Genomic DNA, 22,414 nt, shown 5'->3' with positions numbered 1-22,414 from the left:
CTGTTACTCAAATATTATCAATGTATATACATAACTTGGCCAAATATAAATCTTCCTTTGGATAGATTAATATTCACATAAGTGATATATACATAATAATCTTTATATCCTAAAAGGATAATCAATTCACTGTATACTAAATTAATGGTGCACACACTAATTAAAAGGAATCAATATAATTCAATAATACTCTATTGATTTAACAAAAGGTGGAGATCGTATATAAATCATCAATTTATGAGCATCATTTTATATATATATATAAAATAACTAAAACATGCTTAGCTTACATTATAAGCACGCAAAATATATATATATATAAATGGCCATGTCAGTACATATATAAAAGCACTACAACCCAAACGACATCCACGACGTCAAAAGGAGAATTATATATTATATATGTGCAACAATAATTGACAGGACCGTAAAAGAATATTGTGTTTATCCATAATATATATAACTTTGCGGTGCTATAATATTAATGTAAACTATGAAAATATTAACATATTCTAAATAAAAGAATAATAAAATTGAATATTTTTATGATTAAATTATGGATGGTTCTAATACCACTTGTTGAAATAAATTATTTTATTAATTCAGATTATTTATATTGAATCACTAAAAATATATCATAATGTGAAAGCATACCTTTATTTATAGAAATTAAAAATTAGACATCAGAAATTAATGGAAGAGTAGTCTCAGTCTTCCTCAACCAAAACCTTCTCTGTATCCCTAATAGGGCGACTGAATTGCAACTTCTCTAATGGAGAAAGAGTTGCTGAGGCGGTTTTGGTATGTTGGGAATCGAAACTCTGAAGGCACTATTTATATTTGAGCATAGCACCTATTAAACCCTAAAATCTAAATAAAAATAATATCTAAAGTCCAAAAGATAATATTTCTAAAGTCCAAAAGATAATATCTGGTTTTATCCTCATTTAATTCCAAATCAAAAGTAATTATGACTTATTTAATTTAACATTTATAACAATAAATGAGATCACCATTATATAAGTCATTTAATTTGAAATAACTTAATTTGTGATTATAATTAATATATATATTTCAAACAAATTAAAAAATTAAATAATTTTCTAACATAATATCCTACAATGAATGCCCAAATATTGTTCGGTTATTTTGATTGAAACAAGGTATGATTATACGAAAACAAAGTATAATAACAGTTCAAATTTCAGTTCTTAAATGCCTTTTCAAAGTGTATGACATTATGCATTTCTCTTTCCAGATTTGTTTATGAAATCTGACATTATTATTATTATTATTATTATTATTATACATTTTTACTCACTACATAAAGTATCAAATATCCAAACTCAAATAAGTTTATAATTAGATATTTTTTAAGTACTCTAATATATACAACATATTTGAGTTTGGGTATTTAGTACTCTATGTAGTGAATAATAATAATAATAATAATAATAATAATAATAATAATAATAATAATAATAATAATAATAATGTTAGATTTCATAAATAAATCTGAGGAGGAGAATATACAATGCCATACACTTTGAAAAGACATCTAAGAATTGAAATTTGAACTGCTATTATAATTTATTTTGGCATTGTCATACCTTATTTCATTCGAAATAATCCAGTCTAGGAACAAGTATTTGGGTATTCGTTGCGGAAACTACAAGTTCACATCCAAAAACTTCCTTTGTTATGGAGATAGGACGAGTCAGAAGACATTCTGCTGTCTCCCTACCTTTATGAGGTGATCTTGACTATGATGAATCTAGTAATGATTATTTAGTAGTAGTAGGACGGGGTGACAAACATGAATGGAGATTTCAGTGGGATTATTTCTCTATTAAAACTAATTCCAAAAAAGATATTGGAAAAGAAAGAATGAGGGAGGTGAAATGAGGGGTCAAAAATGACTATTTACTCTATATTAATAATAGTATTATAAATTGGCATATATAATTATCTAAATTTAGCTAGTATTTGACCTTGTTAATTATGTATTTTTTAGGTCTCCTAAGTACTCTAATGTATAATTAGGTCTTTCTATTTGACCTTTTTCAGGCTTGTTATCGTTTTTATTTATTTTATCTTATTATATAATTGGTGTCACTGATTTAGTCCCTAACTATTAAATTTAGCAATTCATACTAGAATGTGATACCAAAATTGAAGTTTTGTTGAAATATTATAAAAAAGAATTCATAAAAAAAGTTGATGAAAGTCTAAAAAAGGTATACAATTTATTGTATTTTTTAATTTTTTTATTGTTTGATGGCCTTTATCTTTATGATCTGATTTGTACTTTTTACTTTAAATTTTTTGTATCTTGTAATATTCTAATATGTGAAAGTTGGTACTAGATTTTTTTACCTGTCAACAAGAACAACACGCATTGGTATTTGGTTGTGTTTTATTTGTGCAATCATCCAACAATTTTGCTAGACTCCTTACCAATTTTTTCAAATAAATAGGGAAAGAAATCGAGTATTGTAAAGCTGGCAAATTAACTTTTCCCATCTTCATTTTTATGACATTTTTTTAATGGTTTTAAATATCATCATTTATTTAATTTTTTCTATATGAATAGGCAAAATATCTGGAAGATATGCTTAAGTATGACTGGTTCTATAAATACAACACTCCATTTAGGCCACGGATACTTGATTTTGCATTTATGGACACGCTAGAAATAGGAGAACAAGCTCCTAATTCGTAAGGAATATCTGTATTTGTATTTTCCTCTTTGAACTGTTTATCTGCATAAGCTAATCGCGTTTTATTTAACACAGTAATGATTGTGGGGGTATGGGTGGCAACGTGGATGACAAACTACAGGAAGACGTATAGTTATACAATAAATGTAATTTTTTTTTGCTTTAAAAAATGGTGCCTCATTTACTAATGTTTATGATTTTGTTGATAACCTAAAATATTTATATTTTTAGGTTAATGATGGTATAAGGATGCGACTTGCGTTGGATTTGATTCTAAGGCCCCACAACTTGATGCTGCATAATGTCATTGACTCTGCTTCCATGAATTACAATAAATATAAACAAAAAGATTCAAACAAAAATTAAAAATTCCTAATTGTCATATAGTCATATTTGGTTTATATTAAGAGTTGATAGTTTCATCTCTTTTACTTAAAAAATTATTATGCACTATATTTTCTATGGACTCTTTTTGAAAATTTATGTTTTTGTCTTTAGTTCAATTATATTTGAATTTAAATGAAACTTAATTTTTACTCTAGCATTTCTATTCCTTGAACCACTACTCTATTGTAAGTTAGGCAAGTCCTCATATTTCGAATAATATTGTAAGTTACTAGCAAAGGGTAAACCTCATTCTAATAGAGATGAAATTTATGAATCCCATCAATTTAAAATATGAAAGGAGACATATCTGAATAAATAAAGGCTTCACTTTACACCCAAACTACTTCATTAAGAATGAATAAATAATTGACTCATTCTGTTTAGTGAAAAATATCAAAGATTATGAAAAACAGGAACTGTTTTCAACAAAAATCAGAGATACATGAAATAACCAAAGTTAAAATTTAGAAGTAACATCACGAGTGAAACTACTATAATTTTCATTCCAACTTTTGCCTTCAATATCAATTAAGACATAAATTACTTTTAGTCGGGTATATTTAAGTTATGGCATGAATAACGTAAAGGTTATGATTCATGACATCAGCAATCAAGCATGATGACATAGTGATCTAAAAATGGATTACATAACTGAATTTGAGCATCTAATATTTTTAATTGCAATAGAAGGTGGAGATAGTATGCATTTATCCTTCATAGTTAAATATCTTGGCGAACCTCCATATCTATCAAATGCGCAATCATTGTCTCTGAAGTAGAAAGTCATTCTCTGATGTTTCATATCTGCTTCCATATTTATCACCAGTGTGACGCTTTCCTTCAGGGGACTTAGACCTGAGTTTTCTCTGTTCAAAATTGCTTTCATCCAATTCTTTATGTGATGAGCTACCTCCATTGTTATGCTCAACCTCTAATGATATTGACCTAGAACCTCTTCTATTGCGATGCTCTGATTTTTTTTATCTTTACTATCACCCGATTTATCTTTAGTGCGATGCTTCCCTTCAACAGATCTTGACTTATTTTTTTTAGTGTGATGATGCTTTGACCTATCAGTTTTGATGTTTTTTTTTCATCCTCTCTTTCATCAATTTCATTCTTACTTTCTGTTGATCTTGATCTGGAACGCCTTTTATCACTAGGCCATGACCTTCTATGCTTGCTTTCATCTGATTTGTTAGGCAAGCATTGCTTATCATCCACAGATTTCGATCTTGACTGCTTATTATGCCTGGATCTACTTTCTCACGCTCCTACTCTTATTTCGTCTTGAAGCAGATGAATGCCGATCAAGGTATCTATCTAAATCCCTTCTTCTGCTTCTATTATTGTGTTCTCTGATGTCTCTATAGGACCTTCGATCCCTTTCATAGCTTGAATAATGATGGGACCTAACTGGTGATCTGGACTGACGACCCCTATTATAGCGAGCAAGAGAGTGGGAAGGAGACCTCCTCCTTCTTTGATAACTAACAGGAGATCTTGACTTTGATAGAGATATTGCAGGTGGAGGAGAAGGAGGCCTGAAAATAGAAATTGAATTAATGAATTAAAGACCTTTGTTAGCATATGAAAATGATGGAAAAAAAGAAATAATATACAAATAAGATTTTGTCACCACAATTTAAACTTTCCTTGTTCCACAACCATTCAGCCATATATTTTAAAGACAGATCAACAATAAAGAGATATACTACTCAACCTCACAGCTATGACACATAAAACTGCAAGCTTCTATAATATAAAGGCAATTGTGTAATATATATAAAAAATAGCAAAGGATACATTGCACTCACCCTAAACCCAAAACTATTAAATATAGTAAAACATATACCATTGAATGGGAACTTTTAAAATGGGGACAAGATTATGATTTTTTTCCCCTAAAACATCAAAATGATAGAAACCTCAGGCACCGTTACCAAAGTTATAAATCTATTTCAAGCATTACTCTAATGGGTTCATGATACTTATGTAGGACACCCTAAAATGAATTAGTTGCAACAATAAAAATATTGAAAATGAATAGTCAAGAAGCACCAGTAGAACTATTACACAAGGAAAAATTGGCAAAGTAAACAGACCTGGATTTCCATTTTGTTTCTTTCTCTTCAATTTCAGGTCCATTAACTTTTAGTTTCTTACTTATTTCAGCAGCTCGGGTTGCTGCTAACTCTGTTGTAGACTTCATGGTGGCGGCTTTATTGGCAGCCTGCTGTGCAGTCATGGTTTGTTGCATAAGCAGAGCTTGCTGAAATTGCATCTGTTGCATTGCCACAGCTTCCTGCATCATCAACGGAAGAGATGATAAAGCAAGGGAAGAATTCACAACAGATGATTTTTGTGAAAGAGATTTTGCCATCTCAACATTCAAAGGCCGGCCACCGACATTTATGTTATTTAATGCCAGAGCAGCAATTGCCTCTTTAGGTTTTGAATATTCTATATAAGCAAAATGCTTTAAATAAGCAATTGTGCATTCAACAACTGTGCCACAGAAGCCAAAGAGTTGTTTTAGCTATTCAACAGTGAGAAGTGGACTCAGATTGCAAACTTGGAGAGTTTCTTCAATGCATCATCCTTACCAGCTTTTTTAGGTGAGCCTGATTAAGTTACCATAGATGATAATAATAAAGCAAGAAATACTTAAATAGAAAACAAGAACAACATAAAAAAATGTAACTACTGAACATGACAAAAAGTTACTAACAGATAACACTTCTTGTATAAGAGCTCTGTAATACCAAACACAACAATAAACAAAATTAACATGCCACAATATACCAGTGGAATCTTTTACTGACTGAGCTTGCACCTGAGTTGCATGGGCTTGAAGTGCTTGGACAATGACCATTGCCTATGTAACAGCCATTATAGCAGCAGACGGAGCCATAGGAGCTTGGCTAAGTGTTCCCATTGAGATCATTGCAGCTAATGCAGGCATTAGCAAATTATGAGGTGGGTGATTCCACTTACAATCGACTTTTATACATTGCCCATTAAGATAATCACGGCAAACTTCCCCTAATGAGGCCCCAATTCTAGGCAAAATAGCACCCCCAGAAGCTCCAGCAACAATCCCTCAAATTGATGCTTAAGTTTTTCATTTTGTCAAAATTAACAACAACTAATATAAAATCACAGAAATCAAACTAAATTACAAAAATCACGACAATGCTATAATAATTAAAATCACAGAAATCACAAAGACGATGTTACCGAAAGGGAGAGGCTGACGACGGTGATAAAGAACAAGAAAGACGGCGAGGAAGACGGTGACGCTCTCTGACGTGACGACGTTCTACTCGGCTAGGTGACGCGCGCGCGAATGCTGCAGTGACCTTGACCGGGCACCGTGGAGGAAGCTTCTTCGTCTTCTTCCCAGAGAGAAGAGACGAGTTTGAAGAGAAGAGAGGGAGTTGGGTGAGAAACCCAGGATAACAAAGAACAGGTGATATTTTTTGTTATTTTTAGATTTGTTTATTTTTCTTGGTATGAATGATTGATTAGAGTTCATGGAGGATGTCAATAAGATTGAAATAATCTCTTTTAGTATAGATAAATAATTAAATATGTTTTCGTTTTTATTTTTTAAATTATTAAATTTTGACATGGTAAAATTAAATAATTTGATTAATTTAAAAGGTAATTTTCGTCTAACATAAAGAAAAGGTATTTAAATCTTATAAAAAAAACTAAATAAAAAATATTTTTTATTTTTATTAAATTATAAGGGTGTTTTAGTAAAAGTGGTGATATAATATATATTTTAAAAAAATTAGATACTAATATGAAAAATAAATTTCACATGGCTTATTGTTATTTGTCCATATTTTAAACGTATCGATATGTATGAATTTATTATTGTACCGAAGCAAACACCTTTATTTAATCCAAAAACTGCTTTGCTTTTTGCTCCTTTTTGTAAACCCCGTAAAATTAATAAATAATTAGCCAATAAATTGATTATTATTCAAAGAAACTAGAAAAATTAATTTTTATAATTTATAGGAGTAGAAATATTAAAAAACAAAATTTGATACTAATTTTAAAGATTTTGGCCCAAAACTGGGCCAACGGGTCAAACTGGTTAGACCAGGCCCAAACCAAACCGAAGCCCAACCTATAAACCCTCTGTAACGAGCCATCTCCATTTTTATTTCTGAAGATACGTTGAGGGAGAGAGGGATTAACGTGAAAACACCATAACCCTCGTTCCAATTTTAATTTCACGTAATTTTCGATCCGGAGCTCTGATTGACGAGCCGTCAGTGGCCACGTGTTCATCTCAGAATTCTCTTCGATTCTATCTAAACAAAGTGGTAAGAAATTATCATTTCTCCCCCAGATCTCCCTCTCCTTAATTTCGTGATTTTAGGGTTTGGGTATTGAGGAATTGAATGATTTTGATGGTTTAGGAGAACTCTAGCAGCGGATAATCACTAGGTTTTGTCCAATAGATCTGTGGGTAAGGTAAAAAACTGTTAAACTCTTGTGAATCATTGAATTAGTAAACCCTTTGATGATTAAAGTGATATTGTGTGAAATAGATTGTGTTATGGTTGATTTGGAGTTTAATTGGGCATATTGGAACGAAATCCGAGTAATTAGGTTTGAGGAATTGACGTTTGGAGGCTTGGAGCTTGTGAAATGAGAGGTTTTTGAGGTGTTCCAAGCTTAGGGAGGAATTGATCAAGGTATGGTTTTGGTTTCTCATAGATAGTATATAATGTTTTGTGAAAACATAGGCTAGATGACCATAGGATAGGTTGGAAATGTAGAAATATGTTAATGCTAGTAACCTTGATGGAAATGTGGAATTATATTGCGAATGAGTTGATGAATGATGATTTTGTGAAGTTGGTTGTAAGAATTGTGTTAATTAAAGTTGTTGATGAATGATTATTGATGAATGTGAGTATTGATAATGAAAGATTGAGGATTGATTGAGTTATGTATATATATGTATATGTGTGTTTGTTGAATAATGAATGAATTGAGAGTTGGAAATGATTTTGATATTGGAATTGGTTTGGCTTATTGGAAATGATTTGAAAGGTGGTCTGGTTGGGACCCGGAAGGGTGGCAAAATCTGAATTTTAAAGGAGATGCTGTCGAAATTTTTATGAAAATTGGAGATCTGGTTTGAAGTATTATTTAGACAAGTATGGGTAAAAGAATTATATTATTTGACTTTAGTTTATTAAAAAAGAAATGCATTATGTTTTGTAACTTGATTTATTAAGAAAATTATTATGTTGGAGTTTCAATTTGTCAAGAAAAGTATTATGTTTTGAGTTTTATTTAGTTAAGAAGAGAATGATGGTGAGTGTGAATTATTGATGAATGAAATGGGAGGTATGATGATGATAATTGTTGAATGAATTGAATGATGATGAGGATGAATTTGATATGGAATTGTTTTGTGGGGATTGTGGTTATTTATCGCCCACCAGTTTTTAAATGAATATGCTTACGGGATCGTGGTTATTTACCGCCCACGTATGTGTTGTTTTCTAATTGAAAACGTATGTGGGGATCGAGGTGATTTACCACCCGCAGATGGTGGGGATCGAGGTGGTTTACCGCCCACCAGGTGAGGATCATGGTACTGTACCGCTCACCAGTTTTCAAGAGGACGATGTCCGGATTAGCTACCGGACATGTCGGGTTGGCTATATAACCGACAGATGAGACTCATCAGCCACAGGGCTGACATACATCATATGCATATGTGTGTTTTGTTTGATTGTGCATTAATTGGGCTTGCCTATGTGATTATTATGCTTACCTGCTATATTTGCCGTCTGCTGTATCTGTATCTTACTTATGTTTGCTTTGTCTGTATTGCTTGTCCGTGCACCGGAATTTTAGAGGAAGGCGGAAATTAGGGCTTAAGTTAGAAAGGAATTAGAAATAAGAACCTTAGGTAACCTACCCTGTTTATGATTTTCCATTTATAAACTTTAAGATTTAAAGCTGAGTATCGGAGTTCTAGGATCGCCTCTGGCTTTCCCGGGACCTTATATATTATGTATGTGGGCACCATTACCATGCTGAGAACCTCCGATTCTCATTCTATATCTATGTTGTTATTTTCAGATGCAGGTCGAGATGTGCCTCGGTGAGCATTTGGAGGTTTCTCCAGCAAGCGAAGTTGGAAAGTTATATTTTGGGGTTATCTGTTATGTATTTTCTATTCATAGAGTCTCCTCTGTGTGTGTGTGTGTGTGTGTGTGTGTGTGTGTGTGTGTGTGTGTGTGTGTGTGTGTGTGTGTGTGTGTGTGTGTGTGTGTGTGTGTGTGTGTGTGTGTTGGGTTATCTTGAGATATATACTTATGTTTATATATGTATTTATACTCCGACCAGCCTTAGTTTCGCAGGTTGCATCCAGAGCTTGATATTCTGTATTTTGGTACTCAACTCTTTATATATACTCACGTCTTACCCTTATCTTTTCTTCGGTTTTACATTTACGAGTGTAATGCACTTTTCTTTTCGTGGTTTTTGCTTAAACCTTTCTTCAAGGCTCTTCGAATATTATAATCCTTCAATTATATTATGTATGTATATTTTATTCTTAGATGTAGTAATACCTCACCACCTCTATTTTACGACTTAAGCGTAAAGCTCTGTGTGGTAGGGTGTTACACTTTTTATTTCCCTTTCTGTTTTGGTTCAAAATGAGTTTTGGAAGCTGATTTAGATTTTAAAAATTAGAAATCTGTTTAAAGATAGTTTTTTAACTTTTCATCATGGTAAAGGGACCCAATGAATGAGGAGGGAAAAAAGAGAATAGATTAAATCGATGACCTGGAGTATTATGCCACGTGAGCAAAGTTTTCATATCCGAAACTGTGAAGAGCAATCCCGGTGGTTTTGGGTGGAGTTTCTGACAAAATAGAGTAGAAAATTGGAAATTAAATATATAATATTGTGAGAAAATGACAAATCAATCCCTAATTTTTTAGTTCGCAGATATTTAAGTCTTTAATGATTTAAAAATATATTTAAATTCCTTACTTTTTCAAAATCTGGACACATCGATCCCTAAATTTAATTTGTCCCATTTTAAAAATTCTTCCACGTGTCCATCCGTATCAACCAGGTCCGTACAAAGGGAGTCACATTTGATTTTTTTGTTGGACCTAACAGACCCAAGTGAACATGAGGGATCGATATGTTCATATTTTGAAAAGGTCAGTGATTTAAATGTATTTTTAAATTCTCGAAAACTTAAATGTTCATAGATCAAAACTTCAAGGACTTATTTGTGCTTTTCTCTATTGTGTATGATAAATAATATAACAAGAAAATGTTAATAATACTAACTCATTTTCATAATTATTTTTTAATTTGTAAATAAAAATATTAAATTTTTACTTTTTGATGTTTTTAAAAAATAATGGTTAACTTAAATTTTTTTATTTTTAAATATTAAAAAATAATTAAAACTAACCATAATTATTCTAATACAAAATAGTGATATTTTTATTAATATTTAAATAAATTTAATTAATTCAAAATCTTATTTATTATTTTTATTAATTTAAAATTATATTTAATCATAAAGTACAAATATATTATGTCATACTTCTAATTTTATTATTTTTGCGTAGTGTTTTGGCGCATGTGGTTGTAGGTGCCATAGTCCAATAACATAATTCATAAAAGCTAATAATGTGAAAATTTCAGTAAAAAGGTCAGATGGTGTGAATATAGAAATTGGTTGTATTTCCACTTTCTAATTTTAAAATACATGTAAGAATAATGTATTACAGCGTTATTGGAGAGTATGGTGCTTAACACCATTGTGATGACTGCATAAAGCAAATCGAATGATTTGAGTTGACAGTGAAATAATTGGATGATCCGATTTTGGTATGCAAATCAGATGATCTAATTTGTATACCAAGGTCATCTCTCTCCCATGCAACGGACCGTGTCTCACCCGTTTCCTCTCTCACATTTCTTTCAACAAAAATTTTTCTCCTACATTCTCACTCTTTGAAAGCCAAAGGCACCAACACTCTCTTTTTCAAAATTCCTTCTTCAAATTAAAACTCAGAGAAAAAGATCTTCTTTTTTCATCAAAAACACCACATACAATGCCTAGGAGACTCAAAATAAAATATGTTAATTGTCGTGAGCTTTACGTTATTAATTATCTCGACTATCTTAATTATATAAATTATTATTTTTAAATTATTTGATTTAATAAAAATAATAGTAATAAAATTATAGATTAATATTATTTATAACGATTAAATGATAGGAGTACGAGTAAAAGTTAGGTTGGAGTTAGATTATGATTATGAATGAGGTTAAAATTAAAAAAAGAGAATAATTTGACTCATTGTTGACTGTTAAAAAATATTAATAGTAAGAAAAAAATTAAAATTTATTTTAGACGTTAGGGACATAATTGATCAAATTAAATATTAGAGATAATTTTAATAGACTGCGAAAACGTACAGTAAAAAAATATACTTTACCCTTTCAAATAATTCCCCCTCTCTCTCTATCTCTCTATCTCTCTCTCTCTCTCTCTATATATATATATATATATATATATATATATATATGGTGTGGTCTATAGTGGTTTCTTTTTTGGTGGCTAAGATGGCCAAGGTGAAGTAGCCCACCCAAAATGGACACGTGCAAAGTTTGATCAAAGCTGAAGCATAATTTAACCTTTGCAACGACAACAATTCCTTTAATTAATGACGATAAAAATACTCTAACACTAAAGTTAATGTAATTAAGGATTTGATGATGTGGGTGAATTATTACAGAGATATTTATTAAATTCCAAACATTGAAAATAGAAAAACTGATAAAGGCATTTCGAAGAAATCACAAAATTTCCAAATCGATGAATGGAATGATTGGTTCTATTTAGAGGGGATGAAGAATTAGGGTTCCAACTATGATTGGTGCCTAAACATTGGAGGGTGGAGAACTGGAAGCTCTTGTAAACTTTGAGTAATTAGTGAATAATTAGCTAATAAATTTATTATTATTTAAAGAGATTAGAAAATTAAATTTGATAAGCTAGAAGAGTAAAAATAATTAAAACACAAATTTCGATACTAATTTTAAAGGTTTTGGCCCAAAGTTAGACCAACGGCCCGAACCGATTGGACCAGGTTCAAACTGGACCCAACGACTAACATATAAGAAGCCACATTCGGTCTTCTTTCCCATTCATTCATTGAAATCACGCTGAGGAGAAGAGGGAAAATGTAGAACCCTAGCCTTCATTCCTTCCTTAACTTCAATTCCACGTAACTTTCATTCTGGAGCTCCGATTGATGAGCTATTAACGGCCACACATTTGTCTCGGAGTCTTCTTCAAGTATAACTAAACATTGTGATAAGGAACTATAAATTCTATACCCAGTTCTTCCTTCTTTGCATTTTCGCGCATTTGGATTTTGGTATTGAGAGATTTTGTGATTTTGATGGTTTAAGGAGATACTCTAGCAGTGGATAATTGTTGGGTTTTGTCCCATTAATCTATGGGTAAGGTAAGAAAACTCTAAATCCTTGTGGTTTGTCCAATTATGTGAACCCTAGTTATTAATTTGGTGACTTTAATGAAAATAGATTGAATTATGTTGAATTTGGTATTGAATTGGCAAATTGGAGCTTGTTGGAATCGATTTGGAGTCTTGGAAGCTTGACGTTCGATGTTTTGAGCTTAGGGAGGAATCAGCTAATGTATGGTTTTAGTTTCTCGTAGTTAATATATAATGTTGCGTGAAAACTTAGGCTAACAATCCGTAATATAGGTTGAACGGTATGAGTTGATTGAGTAATGTGGTTAGTAAATGAGTATTTGTATATGTGTGTATGACATTGGTGGTAGTATTGTGAAATTGAATTATTAATATAATGAGTTGATGATGATTGGGAATTGTTGATATAAATGTTGAGTTTGGTGGAAAATTATGCATGGGATTGGTGAATAACAGAAAGGGTTTGTATGTTGATATGTGATGGAAAGATTGAGTGACATGAGGAAGTGGTTAGAGGTATTTGGTATTGATTTTGAATATGAAATGGTTGGTTAGATTGCTTAGAGGTGGTATGTACATGTATCATGAATTGTTGATATTTGATGTTGATGTTGGTGGTGATTATGAGTAGGAACTGTGGCTTTGGTTGATGAATTTAGGTGTTGAGATGATGGGATTGTATGTATTGATGATGAGAAGTATTTGGAAAATAGGTGAATGTGATTTTGTTAGAATTGGAGTTGTTTTGGATGTAAAATAATGGTATAAGAATTAAGGTTTTGGAAATATAAAGGTTTAGTGATTTTTGGTAAAACTTGATTTTTAACCAACTTCGGTGGACTATAACTTGAGCCTCGGTTTTTGGATTTAAATGAAATTTATTTCAAATTAAAGATAATTTTAAAAGCTTTAAAACATTTTAGTAGAGGAAGTTATAAATGTCGAAAGTTGGGTACAGAAAACTGAATTTGGCTAAGTTCCAAAAAATCTGAAATTCTAGTGTACGTGCATACGCATACCCTGAGGATTTTGCAAGTGTGCGTACACGCACTATGATATGTACGCATAGGTTGGAAAGGTCTCTTTGTTGCGTGCGTATGCATGGTGTAGAGCGTATGCACACTTTAAGAAAATTTGGTGGTGCGTGCATCAATGCGTGCGCACAGTATCCTGTTTTATACTAAAATCCTGTTTTTCACTGTTTGACCTTCTCGTCAAGTCTGTAAAACTACGAAACTACTGTTTTGATGAAAATTCACTATTTTTGAACCATCAACCCTTCTTTTAAGTTTTCCAAACCTTTGAAAACTCTGTTTAAGGTCCAATGGCTAGGTTTTAGGTTTTGAAATAGGGGTAAGGATGTTGATGGGGCTAGTTTTGGTACCAAAGGAGATTCGAGAAGTGAATGATTAATTCGATGAGATGTTGAAAGTGATGAATGAGATATGATGAGAATGGTTATGAGATGATGATGAATGAGTTTGATTGAGATGATGATGACATATTATGATTGAGATATATGTGACCGGGTAAGAGGCAGTTGGCGTTGTCCAAGACCAATTTTATCATATAGACACAAGATTGACAGTAAAATTCTACCAAACTAAGCTAACTAAGAAGAACAAAAATCAATACACAAATGCTAAAAGAGAATAAGAGTTAGAAGGATGTTACCATAATGGGGTGTCTCCCACCTAGAACTTTTCTTTAATGTCCTTAAGTTGGATGGACATGAATTCACTTATTAGCTCTTGGGGCATCCTCAAGGAGAAACACCTCCACCTCTTTGTTGAATGATTGTTTATGGTGAGGCTTCACCCTATGTCCATTGACTTTGAATGTTGTTCTATTAACAGGGTGAGCCACTTCAACTATACCATATGGCCTCACATCCACCACCTTGAAGGATCCATCGCGTCTAGACCTCAGCTTTTTGACTTGGAAAGAATTGAACGAGTAGCCATATGAGGTGAAAATCTCATGTACGGTTCTGTAGAGTGGCAGTAAGAGTGACTTATCTGTCATTTTTTCCACTATCACCCCCAAAAAACCAAACTCTGCCTTACGTAAAGTTGCCAAAGTACGCTTAACCTCTGGATTTGAAATTACTGCTTATATACCTGGTATTGGCCATAATTTACAAGAACATTCTGTAGTCTTAGTAAGAGGGGAAAGGGTTAAGGATTTATCCGGTGTGAGATATCACATTGTTCGAGGAACCCTAGATGCTGTCGGAGTAAAGGATCGTCAACAAGGTCGTTCTAGTGCGTTGTAGATTCTTATCCAAGACTTGTATCATTTGATAATGCCATGTGAATCGCTAGAAACATGTGAAGTGTATGGCTAACCCAATAATGAAAGTTTCGTAAGGGAACTGGAGTAGGCTACCATGAGACAAAAGATCTTCTTTCTAAAGAGATTCGATTCAGAACTATGATATGTCCAAGGTCCAGTATTGAAATAATTTCAGAGATAAGAGTCTTGAATTATACACTAGCACATTATTACCAATCTTAAAATTCTTTCTCCGGATATTCTGGTCATGGAATGATCTAGCTTTTTCCTTGTAAAACCTCGCATTTTCATAGGCCTCTAGCCTAATACTTTCCAATTCCTTCAACTGAAGTTTCCACTCAACACCCGCGCCTTTCAAATCCAAGTTGCATTGTTTTACCGCCCAATACGCCTTTTGCTCAATCTCCACTAGGAGATGACAAGCTTTTCCATATACAACGTGAAACAGACTCATCCCTATTGAAGTCTTGTAAGTCGTCCCGTATGCCCAAAGAGCATCTCCTAATCTGAAGCTCCAATCTTTTCTTTGTGGATTGACCACTTTTTCAAGGATCCGCTTGATCTCTCTATTAGACACTTTCGCTTGGTCGTTGGTTTGTGGATGGTAAGTAGTGGAAACCTTATGCATACTCCATATTTCCTTATCAATACATTTATCTTCCTATTACAAAAATGAGTTCCTTGGACGCTCACGATTGGTCGTGGTGACCCAAATCTACAGATAATGTTGTTCCTCAGAAAGAATACAATTGTGTTAGGGTCATCACAACGGATTAGAATTGTTTCCACCCATTTCAATACATAATCCACAGCTAACAGAATATAAAAAAAATCCATTAGAATTCAGAAATGGGCTCATGAAATCGATACCCCATACATAAAAAATTTTGCAAAAGATCATGGGTTGTTGAGGCATCTCATCCTTTTGAGAGGTGTTTCCGAATTTCTGGCATTCATGACAAGACTTACAAAATTGGTTTGCATCTCTAAACAGAGTCGTCCACTAGAATCCACAATCTAATACTTTTCTTACAGTTTTTTGTGGGCCAAAATGGCCTCCATAAGATGAGTGGCAAAAATGAAGTATTGATTGGAATTCTGTTTCTGGCTCACATTTTGTAATTACTTGGTCAGCTCCATATTTCCACAAATGTGGATCATCCCAAATATAATATTTTACATCACTCCTCAACTTATCTTTTTGATGTTTGGAAAAGTTGGGAGGAAAGATGTGTGCGACCAAATAGTTAGCAATTGAGGAAAATCAAGGAGTGCTTTGAGAGATTGCATGCAAAGTATCTAAAGAAAATGAATCATTGATAGGAGTGGGATCTAAGTTTAAATGCTCAAGGTGATTCAAATGATCTGCCACTAGATTTTGGGATCCATTTCTATCCTTGATTTTCAAGTCACACTCTTGCAAAAGTAAGATCCATCTAATCATCCTAGGTTTTGACTCATTCTTTTTCAAGAGATACTTTAGAGTGGCAAGGTCCAAATACACCACTACTTTAGAGCCTAGCAAGTATGGTCAAAACTTATCAAGCACAAAAAAATAGCTAGTAACTCCTTCTCAGTAGTAGTATAGTTAGACTGGGCCGCATCTAGAGTTTTCAAAGCATAAACAATAGAGTAAGGGACATTACCAACATGCTGTGCTAGTGCGGCACCTACAGCATAATTGGAGGTATCGCACATGATCTCAAATGGACAATTCCAACCCGGTCCTTGTACAGTAGGCGTCGTGATCAATGCACCTTTTAAGGGCTATTGGCTTTTTGCTCTTGCCTTTTGGTTTAAAGAGCTTTTGGCTTTTTCTGCTTGCTTTTTCTTTTTCTTTCTCTTTTTTCGCCATTTTTTTTCGCAAGCTTTTGTATTCACTGCTTTTTCTTGCTTCAAGAATCATTTTTATGATTTTTCAGATTATCAAATAACATGTCTCCTTTTCATCATTCTTTCAAGAGCCAACATATTTAACATTCATAAACAACAACTTCAAAAGACATATGCACTGTTTAAGCATTCATTTAGAAAACAAAAAGTGTTGCCACCACATCAAAATAATTAAACTAGTTTCAAGGATGAATTCGAAACAATGTACTTCTTGTTCTTTTGTAATTAAAACATTTTTCATTCAAGAGAGGTGATGGATTCATATTCATAACTTTAAGGCATAGACACTTAGACACTAATGATCATGTAATAAGACACAAATATAAATAAACATAAAGCTCAAAAATCGAAAAACAGGAAAATAAATAAATAAGGAGATTAAGGAATGAGTCCACCTTAGTGAGGGTAGCGTCTTCCTTTTCTTGAATAACCAATGGTGCTCTTGAGCTCCTCTATGTCTCTTCCTTGTCTTTCTTGCTCCTCCCTCATAGCTCTTTGATCTTCTCTAATTTCATGGAGGATGATGGAGTGCTCTTGATGCTCCACCCTTAGTTGTCCCATGTTGGAACTTAATTCTCCTAGGGAAGTGTTAATTTGTTCCCAATAGTTTTGTGGAGGGAAGTGCATCCCTTGAGGCATCTCAAGGATTTCATGGTGAGGAATCTCCTCATGCTCTTGTTGAGGTCCATGATCTCTTGTTTGCTCCATTCTTTTCTTAGTGATGGGCTTGTCTTCTTCAATGAGGATGTCTCTTGCCTTAGGTGCCATAGATGGTTATGGAAAAACAAAAAGCAATGATTTTACCACACCAAACTTAGAAGGTTTGCTCGTCCTCGAGCAAAAGAAGAAAGAAGTGAGTAGAAGAAGAAGAAAATGGAGGAGATGGAGGTGTGTGAATGGTTCGGTCAAGGGGGTTTTAGGTGGTTATGATGTGTGATGGTTTTGGAGGAGTAATGGAGGTGATTGGTGGAGGTTAATTGAGGAAGAATGTTATGAAAAGGTGTGAAGATGAGAAAAGAAGTGGTAGGGATCCTGTGGGATCCACAGATCCAGTGGGGCCAAGGACTTAACATCCCTGCTCCAATTAGGTGTGTAAAACGCCCTTGCTGTGCAATCCTGGCGTTTAACGCCAGACTGCTACCTGTTTCTGGCGTTAAATGCCTAAATGTAGCTTGTTTCTGGCGTTTAACACCAGGCAGATGCTTCTTTCTGGTGTTAAACGCCAGCTTGGTGCCTGTTTCTGGCGTTAAACGCCAGACATATGCTTATTTCTGGCGTTTAAATGCCAGACTGCTCTCCTCCAGGGTGTGCTATTTTCAATGCTATTTTTCATTCTGTTTTTGATTTTTCAGTAGTTTTTGTGACTCCACATGATCAACAACCTAATGAAACACAAAATAACACAAGGAAAATAAAATAGATATAATTAAATAACATTGGGTTGCCTCCCAACAAGCGCTTCTTTAATGTCAATAGCTTGACAGTGAGCTCTCATGGAGCCTCACAGATAATCAGAGCAAGGTTGGAACCTTCCAACACCAAACTTAGAGTTTGAATGTGGGGGTTCAACACCAAACTTAGAGTTTGGTTGTGGCCTCCCAACACCAAACTTAGAGTTTGACTGTGGGGGCTTTAGTTGAATCTACAGTGAGAGAAGCTTTTCATGCTTCCTCTCCATGGTTACAGAAGGAGATCCTTGAGTTTGAAACACAAGGTTGTCCTCATTCAGCTGAAGGATTAATTCTACTCTGTCCACATCAATCACAGCTCATGCTGTGGCTAGGAAGGGTCTTCCAAGGATGATGGATTCATCCTCATCCTTCCCAGTATCCAGGATTATGAAATCAGCAGGGATGTAAAGGCCTTCAACCTTTACTAGCACGTCCTCTACTTATCCATAAGCCTGTTTTCTTGAGTTGTCTGCCATCTCTAATGAGATTTTGGCAGCTTGCACCTCAAAGATTCCCAGTTTCTCCATTAGAGAGAGTGGCATGAGGTTTATCCCTGACCCAAGGTCACATAGAGCCTTCTCAAAGGTCATGGTGCCTATGGTACAAGGTATTAAAAACTTTCCAGGATCCTGTTTCTTTTGAGGCAATTTCAGTTGATCCAGATCACTTAGTTCATTGATGAGCAAGGAAGGTTCATCTTCCCAAGTCTCATTACCAAATATCTTGGCATTCAGCTTCATGATTGCACCAAGGTACTTGGCAACTTGGTCTTCAGTAACATCTTCATTCTCTTCAGAAGAAGAATACTCATTAGAGCTCATGAATGGCATAAGGAGGTTCAATGGAATCTCTATGGTCTCTAGATGAGTCTCAGATTCCTTTGGTTCCTCAGAGGGAAACTCCTTGTTGATCACTGGACATCCTAGGAGGTCTTCCTCACTGGGATTCACGTCCTCTCCCTCCCTTGTAGGTTCGGCCATGATGGTTAATTCAATGACCTTGCACTCTCTTTTTGGATTCTCTTCTGTATTGCTTGGGAGAGTACTAGGAGGGGTTTCAGTGACCCTTTTACTCAGCTGGCCCACTTGTGCCTCCAGATTTCTAATGGAGGACCTTGTTTCATTCATGAAACTTAAAGTGGCCTTAGATATATCAGAGACTATATTTGCTAAGCTAGATGGATCTTGCTCAGGACTCTCTGTCTTTTGCTGAGTGGATGATGGAAAAGACTTGCTATTGCTAAACTTGTTTCTTCCACCATTGTTAAAGCCTTGTTGAGGCTTTTGTTGATCCTTCCATGAGAAATTTGGATGATTCCTCTATGAGGGATTATAGGTGTTTCCATAGGGTTCACCCATGTAATTCACCTCTGCTATTGTAGGGTTCTCAGGATCATAAGCTTCTTCTTCTTCTCCATAAATCCACTTTGAGTGCAGGGAGGTCAGAATCCAACAGCATCAGCAGTCCTTCTTCAACCTCTGAATCTGATTTTTGCTCAAGTCCCTCAATTTTAGCCAGAAAATACCTGAAATCACAGAAAAACACACAAACTCATAGTAAATTCCAGAAATGTGAATTTAACATAAAAACTAATAAAAACATCCCTAAAAGTAACTAGATCCTACTAAAAACATACTAAAAACAATGCCAAAAAGCGTATAAATTATCCACTCATCACAACACCAAACTTAAATTGTTGCTTGTCCCCAAGCAACTAAAAATCAAATAGGATAAAAAGAAGAGAATATACTATAAATTCTAAACTATCAATGAAACATAGCTCCAATCAGATGAGCGGGACTTGTAGCTTTTTACCTCTTGAATAGTTTTGGCATCTCACTTTATCCATTGAGGTTCAGAATGATTGGCATCTATAGGAACTCAGAGTTCAGATAGTGTTATTGATTCTCCTAGTTCAGTATGATAATTCTTGAACACAACTATTTTATGAGTCTTGGCCGTGGCCCTAAGCACTTTGTTTTCCAGTATTACCACCGGATACATAAATGCCACAGACACATAATTGGGTGAACCTTTTCAGATTGTGACTCAGCTTTGCTAAAGTCCCAATTAGAGGTGTCCAGGGTTCTTAAGCACACTCTTCTTTTGCTTTGGACCTTGACTTTAACCGCTCAGTCTCAAGTTTTCACTTGATACCTTCACGCCACAAGCACATGGTTAGGGACAGCTTGGTTTAGCCGCTTAGACCAGGATTTTATTCATTTAGGCCCTCCTATCCACTGATGCTCAAAGCCTTGGGATCCTTTTTATTACCCTTGCCTTTTGGTTTTAAGGGTTACTGGCTTTTTGCTCTTGCCTCTTGGTTTTAAGAGCTTTTGGCTTTTTCTGCTTGCTTTTGCTATCTCTTTTTTTTTTCGCTATTTTTTTTTTCTGCAAGCTTTGTTCTTTGCTGCTTTTTCTTGCTTCAAGAATCATTTTTATGATTTTTCAGATTATCAAATAACATGTCTCCTTGTCATCATTCTTTCAAGAGCCAACATATTTAACATTCTTAAACAACAACTTCAAAAGACATATGCACTGTTCAAGCATTCATTCAGAAAATAAGAAGCATTGTCACCACATCAATATAATTAAACTAAGTTCAAGGATAAATTTGAAACTCATGTACTTCTTGTTCTTTTGAATTAAAAACATTTTTCATTTAAGAGAGGTGATGGATTCATAGGACATTCATAACTTTAAGACATAGTTACTAACTACTAATGATCATGTAATGAAGACACAAACATAGATAAGCACTTAACATAAAGAAAATGAAAAACAGAGAATGTAAGAACAAGGAATGAGTCCACCTTAGTGATGGTGGCGTTTCCTTCTTGAGGAACCAATAATGTCCTTGAGCTCTTCTATGTCTCTTCCTTGTCTTTGTTGCTCCTCCCTCATTGCTTTTTGATCTTCTCTAATTTCATGAAGGATGATGGAGTGCTCTTGATGTTCCACCCTTAGTTGTCCCATGTTGGAACTTAATTCTCCTAGGGAGGTGTTGATTTGCTCCCAATAGTTTTGTGGAGGAAAATGCATTTGAGGCATCTCCGGGATCTCATGGTGATGAGCTTCATGCGTCTCTTGAGATCCATGAATGGGCTCTCTTGCTTGCTCCATCCTTTTCCTAGTGATGGGCTTCTCTTCCTCAATGGGAATGTCTCCTTCTATGAAAGCTCCAGCTGAGTAACATAGATGGCAAATAAGATGAGGGAAAGCCAGCCTTGCCATGGGGGAGGACTTTTCGGCTATTTTGTAGAGTTCAAGGGAGATGACTTCATGAACTTCTACTTCCTCTTCAATCATGATGCTATGAATCATGATGGCCCGATCCACAGTAACTTCAGATCGGTTGCTAGTGGGGATGATGGAGCGTTGGATGAACTCTAACCATCCTCTAGCCACAGGCTTGAGGTCCAGTCTTCTTAGTTGAACCGGCTTGCCTTTGGAGTCAATCTTCCATTGAGCTCCTTCCATACATATGTCCATGAGGACTTGGTCCAACCTTTGATTAAAGTTGACCCTTCTAGTGTAGGGGCGTGCATCTCCTTGCATCATGGGCAAATTAAACGCCAACCACACGTTTTCCGGACTAAAATCTAAGTATTTCCCCCGAACCATGGTGAGATAATTCTTTGGGTTCGGGTTCTTACTTTGATCATGGTTCCTAGTGATCGATGCATTGGCATAGAACTCTTGAACCATTAGAATTTCGACTTGTTGGATGGGGTTTGTTAGAACTTCCCAACCTCTTCTATGGATCTCATATCGGATCTCCGGATACTCATTTCTCTTGAGTTTGAAAGGGACCTCGGGGATCACCTTTTTCTTGGCCACAACATCATAGAAGTGGTCTTGATGGGCTTTGGAGATGAATCTTTCCATCTCCCATGACTCGGAGGTGGAAGCTTTTGTCTTCTCTTTCCCTTTATTAGAGGATTCTCCAGTCTTGGGTGCCATCAATGGTAATGGAAAAAATGTTTTCCGGACTAAAATCTAAGTATTTCCCCCGAACCATGGTGAGATAATTCTTTGGGTTCGGGTTCTTACTTTGATCATGGTTCCTAGTGATCCATGCATTGGCATAGAACTCTTGAACCATTAGAATTCCGACTTATTG

The 22,414-nt window shown here is 34.6% G+C and overlaps 1 pseudogene; it reads right to left on the bottom strand.

Moving 5' to 3' along the window:
* Window positions 1–4,365: 4,365 nt before the first annotated feature.
* Window positions 4,366–15,572, bottom strand: LOC112785692 (uncharacterized; annotated as a pseudogene).
* Between the last annotated feature and the right edge of the window lie 6,842 nt (window positions 15,573–22,414).

The sequence above is a fragment of the Arachis hypogaea genome, chromosome 20 (genome assembly GCF_003086295.3).
Source record: "Arachis hypogaea cultivar Tifrunner chromosome 20, arahy.Tifrunner.gnm2.J5K5, whole genome shotgun sequence".
Classification (NCBI taxonomy): domain Eukaryota; kingdom Viridiplantae; phylum Streptophyta; class Magnoliopsida; order Fabales; family Fabaceae; genus Arachis; species Arachis hypogaea.
Note: the sequence above shows the minus strand (reverse complement) of the source record. Positions and strands in the feature narration are given on the sequence as shown.